Below are 12,454 nucleotides of genomic sequence, written 5' to 3'. Positions count from 1 at the left end.
TGCTGCATCGCCACCAGAGCCCTGACTGCTAGGGGGAGAGCGCCCCCTGCTGAAGTCCTGCTCCCTGTAGCACAGCGTCCCCTAGTGTTGCAATGGGGCCAGCACTGACTGTTGGGGGAGAGCGCCATCTGCTGAGCCACCCAGCGCCATTTGAGATATCTCAGAAGGACTCAAGGGTATCTAACCCCTCCATGTAGCTTGACCCCCCCATTGTACAATCCACGGCAGTCGGGTGCCCGAACCCCCAGGGCCAGGCCCCTCCCGGCTCTCCGACTCACCGGCGGGTCCCAGACATTCTCCTCTCTCCCCGCAGAGGCTGTGGGGTTCTGCTGGCCTCTTCCTTCGCTATGTGGACGAGAGCCCGGTCGTGCGGCGAGAGTTCAAGGGACGCCTGGAGGAGGCCGGCTACGGGTTCCAGGCCTGTCTCCACTGGGTAGGGTTACCATACGTCCGGATTTTCCCGGACATGTCCGGCTTTTTGGGCTCCAAATCCCCGTCCCGGGGGAAATCCCAAAAAGCCGGACATGTCCGGGAAAATCGGGACATGCGGGCGGCGGTGCTGGGCCGGGGGCCGGCGGGGCCAGGGGCGCCGAGCGCCGGGGGCCGGCGGGGCCGAGCGCCGGGGGTGCCAGGGACCGGGGGCTGGGCCGGGGGGTGCTGAGCGGGCCGGGAGGCCGGCGGGGCTGGGGGGTGCTGAGAGGGCCGGGGGGTGCTCAGCCGGGGGGCCGGGGGCTGGCTGGGGGGTGCTGAGCGGGCCGGGTGGGCGGCGGGGCTGGGGGGTGCTGAGCGGGCCGGGGGGTGCTCGGCTGGGGGTCCGGGGGCCGGGCTGGGGGGTGCTGAGCGGGCCAGGGGTGTTCGGCCGGGGGCCGGCGGGGCCAGGGGGTGCTCAGCCGGGGGCCGGGCCGGGGACCGGCAGTGCTGGGCGGGCCAGGGGTGCTCGGCCAGGGGCCGGGCCCGGGGCCGGCACCCCAGGGCCCGAGGCGACCCAGGCTGGAAACGCCGGGGGTCCAGCCTGGGCCGCGCCTCCTCCCCCCACACTCCCCCTTACCTGCTTCAGGCTTCCCGCGAATCAAATGTTCGCGGGAAGCAGGGGAGGGGGCGGAGTTGAGGTGGGGGGCGTGGGCGGGGCAGGGGGCAGGGGCGGGGCGGGGCCCGGTGGAGTGTCCTCCTTTTGGAGGCTCAAAATATGGTAACCCTACCATATTGGGCTGGTCCTGGAGCGCCAATCCGATGGTTCCTTGTGCCTCGCCCCTGTCAGGCCCAGCAGCGACGCCTGCTACTGGGGACCCCCCACACTTGCAGCCCCCCTGGCCTCCCACCACCCCAGGCAGAAGGCAGCTGGGTGGGTGCTGTGCCCCAGCACCAGCTGTGTGAGACAGGGTGGGAGCTGTCAAAGGCAGCAGCTGCCAACCTCTTGCTTGGGTTCCCGGAGGATGGGCGTGTCCCCAGTTCCCCAAATCACCAGGGCCAGCCATATTGAAATGCTGCATCGCCACCAGAGCCCTGACTGCTAGGGGGAGAGCGCCCCCTGCTGAAGTCCTGCTCCCTGTAGCACAGCGTCCCCTAGTGTTGCAATGGGGCCAGCACTGACTGTTGGGGGAGAGCGCCATCTGCTGAGCCGCCCAGCGCCATTTGAGGTATCTCAGAAGGACTCAAGGGTATCTAACCCTCCATGTAGCTTGACCCCCCCATTGTACAATCCACGGCAGTCGGGTGCCCGAACCCCCAGGGCCAGGCCCCTCCCGGCTCTCCAACTCACCGGCGGGTCCCAGACATTCTCCTCTCTCCCCGCAGAGGCCGTGGGGTTCTGCTGGCCTCTTCCTTCACTATGTGGACGAGAGCCCGGTCGTGCGGCGAGAGTTCAAGGGATGCCTGGAGGAGGCCGGCTACGGGTTCCAGGCCTGTCCCCACTGGGGAATCCTGACCTGCCTGACAGTGGCCAGCCCTGAGGAGCCGCGCGGCTGGGAAGCGGCATTTCGCTCAGTGCGCCAGCGTTATGTGGTGCATCACGAGGGCCGAGAGGACCTGCTGTAGGCCCTGGCTGCCGAGCCATCCCTGGTGGAGGAGTTCGGGTCCATCCGGGTCTATGACGGGGAGGGCTTTGTCGGCTTGGCAGGGGAGATGGCACCATTCCTCCAGCACCTGGCTGTGAGGGCCTTCCAGAGGCAGCTGGTGAGCCGGGAGTACTCGGCTGAGCCTCTGCCCAGGTGGGTCATCGTCAAGGACGTGGTGGAGAAGGAGCTCCTTGACCCCCACGTCAGCATGGAGCTTCGACAGGGCGCCCCAGCTATCATCATCTTCCGGGGACCCCGCCGGCAAGTGGCCGAGGTGGAGAGCCGGTGCCAGCAGCTGCTCAGGGCATTCCGGGTCCTGTCGGTGCCCGTCTCGCCTCTCCAGGTGCGCTTCATCCAGGAGCAACGAGAGGATGTCTTCACCCCCAGCTTCTTCCTGGACCGGGGCATCGCCGCCATCCTAGAGCTCCCCACTGCTGTCTCGGGAACCGAGCTAGCCTGGGATCTTCTTGCCAAGCCGGAGCTTCCTGCCGGTGACTCAGGGACTGAGCTGGCCTGGGACTTCCATGCTGGGCTGGCGCCCTCTGAGGGCGTCTCGGTGGCTGGGCTGGAGCAGGAGAAGCTGCAGCATGCGGCAGAGCTGCTGGGCGGCCTGGTGGGCTGCCAGACGGTGCCAATCGAGGAGGGCGTGCACTGGGCCACACAGGGTCAGGAGTGGGGCAAGCTGCTGGCTGGGCTGGGCGCCCAGTGGGACGTGGCCCTGCATTGTGCCGCGAGCCAGGAGCAGCTGGTGGTGGTGGGCTTCCAGCCCTACGTGGCCCAGGCGGAGGCGGCCATCCGGGAGTATCTGCAGAATAACTCACCAGCCGAGGAGCGGCTGGACGTCCCCCGGCCAGAGCTGGCAGAAGCTGGGGCAAAGCTGCTGCGCTTGATGAACTGGGAGCACCTCCGGGTCACCGTTCAGCTGCACCCCAACACTCGGGTGCTGTCCCTGGGGCTGCGGGGCCTCCTGCGTCACCTGCGGCTGGCCAGAAGGGCCATCAAGGCTGACCTGGACTCCCTGGTGTTGGGCACGGTGCCCATCAGGGGCCGAGCCTTGGGCGAGTACCTCTGTGGGGAGGGGGCGACCCTCCTGCAGGACCTGGCTCAGCAGCTCTGCTGCGTGGTGAGCCTGCGAGGAGACCCCCCCTACAAATGGCCCCTCCAGCACCTGTGGGCAGGTGAGAGCTGTGGGTGGCAGCCTGAGGGCGGGCAGGTCGCCCAGGGTCGCCGGGTTTGTCAGAGTCAGAGACATGGGAGCTGGCACTACGAGAACTGGGGAGGGGCGGTCTGGGCTGAGAGGACAGGACTCCTGGGGTCCGTCTCAGGTCTGAGAGGGCAGTGGGATCCAGTGGGTGGAGCAGGGGGGCTGGGAGCTAGGACTCAGTTTCTGGGTCTGCGAACCTGGTGAGTGGCCCATCCCCCGGGCCAGATGTCTGTGTCCCCTGGGCAGGACAGGGCACCTGAGGCCGGGCACGGAGGTTCGGGGGAGCAGCACGGCCATGGGCTGCATGGAGGTGGCAGTGCCCCCTTTGCCCTCTTCACCCAGCTCTGTCCTCCTCTGCAGGGTGAAGCTCTGGAGGCTCCCAATGCCCCAAGGAAGCCCCCGAAGGTGCAGGCAGGTAAGAGCAATGCAAGGATCTGGAGGGCTGGGCCGCACTCCCAGTCCATAGCCCCCTGCTACCCTAGCCCTGGGCGCCCTCCAGCTCTGCCAGTACCCCTCACTTCTGACCCACTGCCCCTGCTAACCGAGCCCCACTGGTGCTGACCCACCTATTCAGGGCCCCTCTCTGCATTCCCAGGGGCCCCCAAGGGGCTGGAGCTCCGCATGGTGGGACGAGAGCCTGACATGGGCCGAGTGAAGGCATCCGTGGCCAGCTTCGTGGCCCAGTTCCATGACGAAAGCGTCTGCAATGTGCTGCGGGTGTGGGGCGCCTGGGAGGATGTGGCCAAGGCCATGGCTGCTGTCCACACCAGGATCCAGGCTGCCCAGCGCCAGCGGGTGGAGACCGAGGTGCTGTATGGGCTGGTCAAGTGGCAGCACCTGGCCCCGGCCGGCTGGCATCCCTTCAATGTGGCCACCAACCAGCAGCTGGAGACGGCGTACGCCAGTGGGGAGCGCCGGGCGGAGATCGAGTGGGACGGGCAGCGGGCGGAGATCGACCTTATCAAGGCAGTGGGCGTTGCGCCGGGCACTGGGGTCCCCATCCGCCTCCGCCGGGAGATCTGCCTGTGGGGTGAGAGGAACCGACCCCCTTCCAAAGACCCCCCCACCACTGCCCCACTGCTGGACAGGAGGGCACCAGTGTGGGACTGACTGCCTTGGGGGCAGGGAATGGGCAATGGCACCTTTCCTCTCCAGGGGGTGCCAGCTCCCATCCGACCTCGGGGGACTGGGACTGGGTCAGGGAATGGGGCACGGGGCCTTTCCTCTCACGGGGGCGCCAGCTCCCATCCGGCCCTAGGGCAGGGACTGGGCCTGGGGCGGCTCCCCACTGACTGACCCCATCTCTCGTTGCAGACAGGTGCCTTGCCCCACACTGGGAGCCCATGGGTGAGAGCCTGGTGAGGCTGGTGGAGCTGGCGAAGGGCTCAGAGGAGTACCAGGAGGTGGCTAAGGGGTTCAAGCAGACGGCCCCGGGCTACTGCATCCTCCACGTGAGTGTGAGGGGCTGGGGGGCTCTGGGGCTGAGAGACACCCCCTGTGGGTCCCAAAGCCCAGTCAGGGGAGGGGGGAATCTCTCCTACCCCAGCTGTGGGTGGGGCTCAGTGACAGGGAGCTTCCCTGGCCCTGCCTGCAGGGAGGAAGGAGGTCCTTGGAGGGCTGTCCATGGGGCAGGAAGGCCAGATGTCTGTGGCCATTGGGGGGTGTCCCCTGACAGAGCTGCAGGGGACTGGGGACCTGGGACTGAAGCTCTGGCCAAGGTGGGATGGGAAGAACCTGAAAGGCTGGGTGCCCCCCCACCCCACATGGGGGTGCCCTTGGCAGCTCCTGGCCATGCCCACGGTCCCTGCCCTGCCCCCTGCAGATCCAGAGGGTGCAGAACCGGGTCCTGTGGGTCTCCTACTGCTAGCAGCGCTGCTGGATGGAGGAGAAGAACCCGCCGGGTGAGCTCAACGAGCGTCTCCTCTACCACGGCACGCGGCCCGAGAACCGGCGCTCCATCCAGGAGATCGGCCTCAGGAACACCTGCTGCAAGGGTGGGGCTGGGCCCCCAGGGGCCTCCGGGGCTTGGGGCACCAGGACTGTATGCCATCCCCGTCCCCTGGACCACCCAGTCCTGCCCTGGGCCCGGATCGGAACCAGGGACCCCTAGACGGGACAGGCCCCATGTCCCATTCCCCACCCCTCTGAGCCAGGCAGTCCCTGTCCTGGGGCCAGATGGGACCCAGCGCCCCCTGTAGATCAATCTCTGATAATTTTCATATGACTTTACATTGTGCCTCTTCATATAACCTTGTGGTGGATCTACCCACGTGTGACCTCTGTTTTCATGGGACTTTGTATCAAAGCCTCATTTAGAAACTTTGCATTGCCCTTGGTATAATATTATAGCCCCTAAGGATAGAATAAGATAGAAGAAAAATAAGAGCTCTCCCCCCCCCACTCTTAATCAATTGCCCTGTTGAATGAATGAGGTGTGGATGAGCAAGGTATGAAAGGCGGCACATCCAGACAGCCTAACTGTTGGAGAGGGGCTGGGAGCCAGACCCAAGGACAATAAAACGTGTCAAGTGGGCTCATTAAAGACAAGATAGAAGCAAGCACCTTCTTTGGAAACACCCTCTTTGCAGCATTGGGACAACACTCAAAAGAAAGCAGCACAAAGGACCAATGGACACAGACACAGAGTTTAAATCTGGTATAGATTTGCATAAGAGGAAAGCTGCTATAAAAGTGAGGTGTCTTGCAGAGGACCCCGGGTCTCGTCTTGTCAACATGGGAGCATCGATCCGGATCGGCAGAAGCCCGGCTCCACCCCCTCCCCCATCTAACTCACCTGGCCAGTGAAGTTAAGGGGAGCAACTAATTGGTAACAACAAGACGGAGTGTAAGTGTAATATATTATATGCATATAATACAGTGTTAATGAATACATGTATTACTAATAAATGTGGCGTTCTGCCTTATTCCCCCTGAAAAGATCCTGTGCAGTACTTTAAGTACAACACCCCTAGAAGGGAAAGACCCCTTGTCCCACTCCTCACCCCCCAGCGCCAGCCAGTCTGGGGGACAGGTATTTGTACATGATGGTATGGGCCCCTTTTCAGGGCCATGAATACCAGTTGCACCACTTCCTCTCTCCACTGTTAAATAGCAGAGTTAATTTTGATTCTATTAAGAGTCTAGTTACAGGCTGCTATACTGAATTCACTTTGAGCCAATGGTGCACCAGCACTGGGGCTCCCCCTATTGTGAGCTGAGATCACTGAGTGGTGTGTTAACTAGTGGGGGAGCCTGAAGATTTATTGCTAAGTGGCTGGCAGAGCAGTTTGTGGGACGGTTGGTGCAGCCCACGGGATGGCAAGCGGAGCACTTTGCGGGACAGCTGGAGGAGCGGCTCACGGTGAAGGCTGCAGCAGAGCCCCATGAAGAGGCAGGGCAGTTGGCCTTGGACCATGTAAGGTTGCCCTTGATACTCCGTGTTCCCCTTTCTCTTCCCCCCCCCCATTTCCACCCAGGCTGGGGGAAGGGGGAGTAAGACTCTGCAGATAAACTTTTGAACTCTGGGGCTGCACTGACCAGGGACAGAGACTTTTGGGGTCTTATGTGCCAAGCTCCGTCCCCCCAGCATGGCGCCAAGCCCCTGCCCCTCCGAGCGCCGTGCTGCCCGAAGCGCCACCCCCCGAGCGCCGCGCAAGCCCCCGCCTCCCCGCGCCGCACCGCCCGAAGCCCCGCCCCTCCAAGTGCCGCGCCGCCTGAAGCCCCCGCCCCCTTCCGAGCACCGCGTCCCTCCCAAGCGACGAGTCGTACCAAGCCCTTGCTCCCCCTCCGAGCGCCGTGCCAAGCCCCCGCCCCCCCCAGCGCTACGCAAAGCCCCCGCCCCTCCGAGCGCCGTGCTGGCCGAAGCCCCACCCCCTGAGTGCCGTGCAAGCCCCCGCCCCCCCAGCACCACGCCGCCTGAAGCCCCACCCCCTCCAAGCACCGCGCCCCAACCCCCCTCCGAGCGCCGCGCCATGCCAAGCCCCTGCCCCCCCCTCCGAGGGCTGCGGCAAGGCCCTGCCCCCCCGAGCGCCCCGCCGCCGAACCAAAATAAATAAATAAATAAAAATCCTAGCGCCGCCCCACTACAAGGTGCCGCCCCAAGCACGTGCTTGGTCGGCTGGTGCCTGGAGCCGGCCCTGTGTCTGGAGGTAGGAGAATAAGATATAAACTCGTATTACTGATGTTAACATATGAAGTGGAAGCCATTAAGGGTGCTTCAGAATCAATGAACTATAAATGGCTCAGTTTACTTGCAAATCTTCCTGTGAATGTGTGGGCCAGCCCAGGAAGAATGGAGGCTGGGGTCTCACAGGACAGGTGACCATGTCACATGATACTGGAATCCATCTTAAATCTTGTACTTTTCCATTTAGAAAGAGGGGTGGGGACCCAGAGAGACAAAAGATTCCGGCCTTGTGCCAAAGCTATAAAAGGGAGTAGAACAGGACAAAGGGTGCGAGCAGTGATGAGAATATCCCTGCTTACCACCTGAGATGTCTGCTGGAACTAACAAGGACTGTACTAGGGGAAAGGATTGGGTCCAGACTAGGAAAGAATCTAGTCTGTGAAAGAAGCTTATTGGAACATCTCTGAGGGTGAGATATTACCTGTAATAAGTTTCTTAATGTATTAGGCTTAGACTTGCATGTTTTTGCTTTATTTTGCTTGGTAACTTACTTTGTTCTGTCTGTTATTACTTGAAACCACTGAAATCCTACTTTTTATACTTGATAAAATCACTTTTGTTTATTAATAAACCCAGAGTAAGTGATTAATACCCGGGGGAGCAAACTCTATCAGTTTAATAGAGGGCGGACAATTTATGAGTTTACCCTGTATAAGCTTTATACAGAGTAAAACAGATTTATTTGGGGTTTGGATTCCATTGGGAACTGGGTGTCTGAGTGCTGAAGAGGTGACCGGCTGAGCTGTTTTTGGTTAAAGTCTGCAGGTTTGGGGGCGTGGCCCAGACCCGGAGTCTGTGTTGTAGGAGGCCAGGGTGTCTGGCTCAACAAGGCAACGTTTTGGAGTCGTAAGCTGGCATGGAAAACGGCCTCAGAAGTAATTTCAGGCATGTCAGATGACAGTCCCAAGGGGGTCTCTGTGACCGAAACAGTCCGAAAAAGATCCTCCCCTAAGGGATGTCTCTGTCTGAACCACATGCTCCTCCGCACCAGTCAGGTTTCCCCCAGCCCTTAGTTTAAAAACTGCTCATCAATCTTTTTAATTTTAAGTGCCAGTAATCTGGTTCCATTTTTGTTTAGGTGGAGCCGATCCTTCCTGTATAGGCTCCCCTTTTCCCAAAAGGTCCCTCAGTTCCTAATAAATCTAAAACCCTCCACCCTACACCATCGTCTCATCTACGCAGTGAGACCCTGCAGTTCTGCGTGTCTGACTGGCCCTGCGTATGGAACTGGAAGCATTTCAGATAATGCTACCATGGCTCCAGCCCTGGACTCTCCCTGAAGGCTCCAGCCCTGGAAACACCAGCGGCTCTGATATTGGAACCAGGGATTTAGAAGCCCAGCTGGAGGCTCAGATGCCAGCTGAGGTCTGGGAGAATTCAGGGTCGCTGTGAGCCATCTGCGCCAAGGACACAGAAGACCATGGAGGGAAATGGTAGCAGGTAGCCTCAGGGCGGATAGAGGGGACGGCGCCAGTCATGTGGCCAAGAGCAGTTAGCATGTTGCTGTCTGGATCCCCACTGACTCAGTGGTGGAGACCCATGCCACTTACAGGGCCCTGGGCTGTGTCCCAGTAGAGTAGGAAGGGCCCGGGTTCCCATATCCTGGCTGTCACCCATCCCTAGGTGGTGGCCCTTTTCCCTGACTCTGGCCATTAGGCCTTACAGGCCTGAGAGCCAGGGCAACTCTATTGACTCTGACCACTGTTAGGATATAGATATTCAGGCCTGCCTGTAGAACCTATACTTTAAGAACTGAGGTGTATTTTTATCACTTAGCTAGTTACAGGGGTATAAAAACAAAGAATCAAAATCACAGTCAGCCTGTGCATGAGCCTTCTCTCACTAGGATAGGCTGAGGCCTTCTTCTTAGGCTAAGGCCTTTGGCTAAGCAGCAGGGGCATCCATAAACTGGGAAGCATATGGTTTCATCCTCACATTCCAAACCAGCCACACTGAAATAAGGTAGGATTACCATATTATAAGGGTCCAAAAAGAGGACACTCCACGGGCCCCACCCCAGCCCCACCTCACCCCTTCCCGGCCCCGCCCCAACTCCGCCCACTCCCCTGGACGCTTCGCCCCCACTGCCCCTCCCCCTCCCCTGCTTCCCGCGAACATTTGATTCGCGGGAAGCCTGAAGCAGCAGGCAAGCTGGGGCAGGGGGCGCGGCCCAGTCTGGCCCCCCCAGCCGAGCGGCTCCCTCCGGCGGCCGGCCAGCCCAGGCCAACAGGCTCTGGCCCCAGCGTCTCCCGCCCGGCTTGGCTTGGGCCCTGGGGCCCTGGCCCCTGGCCCCGCACTGCCGGCCCCCGACCCCGACCCCGGCCCCGCACCGCCGGCTCCAGCCCCCGGCCCTGGGCCGAGCATCGCCCGGCCCGGCACCGCCGACCCCCAGCCGAGCACCGCCCGGCCCCGGCCCCTGGCCCCACACCGCCGGCCCCCGGCCGAGCACCGCCCAGGCCCGGCTCCATACCGCCAGCCCCAGCCGGGCACCGCCCGGCCCCGGCCCCTGGCCCCACACCGCCGGCCCCCAGCCGAGCACCGCCCTGCCCCGGCTCCGCACCGCCGGCCCCAGCCGGGCACTGCCGGCCCCGGCCCCCGGCCGGGCACCGCCGCCCCTGGCCGAGCACCGCCGGCCCCGGCCCCCGGCTGAGCACCCTGGGCCCCGGCCCCCAGCTCCGCATCGCCGGCCCCGACCGGGCACCGCCGGCCCCGGCCCCCAGCCGAGCACCGCCACCCCCGGCTGAGCACCGCCGGCCCCGGCCCCCAGCCGAGCACCGCCACCCCCGGCCGAGCACCGCCGGTCCCGGCCCCGGCCCGGCACCCAGCTGAGCACTGCCGGCCCCAGCGGCTCCAGTCCCCGGCCGAGCACCGCCGGTCCCTCCCTCCCTATTTTCCCGGACATGTCCGGGTTATTGGGTTTTCCCCCGGACAGGGATTTGAGGCCCAAAAAGCCGGACATGTCCGGGAAAATCCGGACGTATGGTAACCCTATCTTCCCCCTAATCCATCTGCTCCCCTATTGCCACCACTGCCCCCTCCACCTTTCCATCTGCCTTCTGGCTCTGTTCTCTGCTCCCCGGCCCGGCAGTTTGCTCTGCCCTTGTAACCATCTAGAGAACGTAGCGGCAGCAAACGGGCATTTGTATTTTAGATTCCTGTGGGTGCTCGTTTCCTTTCCCCTCCCTTGGTTTTGTCCTCCCTCCCCTGCTGCATTTGGCCGGTGGGCCCCCTTTTCCTCTGCCTCGTCCACTGCCCTGTTTTTGCAGCTGCTTGTCCCCTTTCCCTTTGCTGCCTTCCCCGCCTGTCCCCCTTCTACCACCTTGTTTGCTCTGGTTTGCCCTGTTTAGTTTTTTGGTCCTTGATTAGTTTGTTTGTCCCGCCCTTGTCGCATGGTGCAGGCATGGTTGCCAGCCCCATCTCCCCTTCTTTTGGTTTGGTTGTTTTTGAACCCGCCCTGTTCTTTGTTCCGTGCCTGAGGCACACCTGATTTAGCCCTCCCCTGCATTCCGCCCCCAAGCTTCTTGCCCTCCCTCCAGGTCAGCCCTCATTGCCTGTGTGCCCACGTTCTGCTGTTGGCGTTTGAGATTCTCCCCCCCCGCTTTTTTTTTTCATTGACTCCTTCATCACACTTTCCTATGATGTTTTAGTTTTTCCCTTCCTTTCCTTAGTGCAGCCGGGGGAGCCGGTTTCTTTTTCATCTTGTGCTGGAATTGTGTTCCTTGTCTTCTTTTGTCTCTTTCTGTTGGCGCCCCTCCACCCTGCTTTCAGCCTAGTGGGTGGGGTGTGGTAGTCGTTCTCCCCCCCCCATCCCTTCCCCTTCCCTCCCCTCCCACTCCTCCCTCTCCTTCCTTCCATTTCCCTGCCCTAGTGGCCATCCCCTTCCCTCCCTTTCTGTGGTGGGTGATTCAGGGGGTGGGACTTGCCTGGACGCCCCTGCCTGCAGTTCCCTTCCAGTCCCCCTCCCCATACCCTCCCTTGCGTTGGCCGCCTTGACTGCCGCTGCCGGGCTGCCTGCCATCGCTGCCATTGAGACACCGGCAGGCACGGATAGGGGCTCCCGAGACGCCGCCGCGGCTGCTGCCGTGACCTTGGCCGCCTCCACTTCTGAGACTGCTCCCTTGGCCGGTGGTGGGGGGAAGGGCTGAGGGTCGAAAAAGGGCAAGGGCCCTGCCCGGAAGGTGAAACCCCCGGTGACAGTGGTTCCTTCTCCCGCTGCGGCCCCGTCAACGGCCACAGCTCCCCTTTCTCCCTTGCCTGTTGTTCTCTCCACCAGCTCTGTGGGTGCCGCTCCCTCGGCCCCCAGTGCACACGCCCAGGTGGCTGCGACCCCTCCGCTCGCCGCCTCGCCGTCTGCTCTAGCTGTCTCCCGGAATACCATTCCTGGTGGCTGTGGCCCCTTTCCCACCCTCACCAGGGAGCATGGACGTTGGCGCGGGTTGTGGGGCCCACGGCCGTGGTGGCGGCCTCAAAGATGTTTGGGAAGGTGGTGTTCTTCCTGGCGCCGGAGGCCGCTGCCCAGGAGGCGGTGGAGAGGGGCTTGGCGGTCGGGGGGCATTCACGTCCCCCTCGAGCCTTTGGAGGACCTGGGCGTACGGGTGGTTTTCTCCTCTGTTCCTTCCTTCTTCCCCATGCCACCCTTTTGCCATTCCTCTCCACCCTGGGGAGGCCCCTGTCCGTCCCCAGCCCCCTTTCATTGGGCTGCAAGGACCTCGCCCTCCGCCACGTTCTATCATTCCGCCAGCAGGTGCAGGTTCAAGTTCCGCCAGTGGCACGTGATGGGGAGGCTCTGGAGGGGTCCTTTCTGGTGCCCCATCGAGGGGCCCAGTACCGGGTTTATTATTCTTCGGGGGTGGCCCGGTGCTTTCTCTGCTGGGCGACGGGGCACGACCGGCAGCTCTTTTTTCTCCATCGGAGAGATATTCCGCGGGACCTCTCTGAGCTGCCGGTCTTTTACAAGGACCCTCTCCGGACCTGGCTGCTTGTTTCAGCAACCAGGTCCTTTGTGGCCAC

This window comes from Chrysemys picta, chromosome 13, assembly GCF_011386835.1.
Source record: "Chrysemys picta bellii isolate R12L10 chromosome 13, ASM1138683v2, whole genome shotgun sequence".
Taxonomy (NCBI): Eukaryota; Metazoa; Chordata; order Testudines; family Emydidae; genus Chrysemys; species Chrysemys picta.
Note: the sequence above shows the minus strand (reverse complement) of the source record.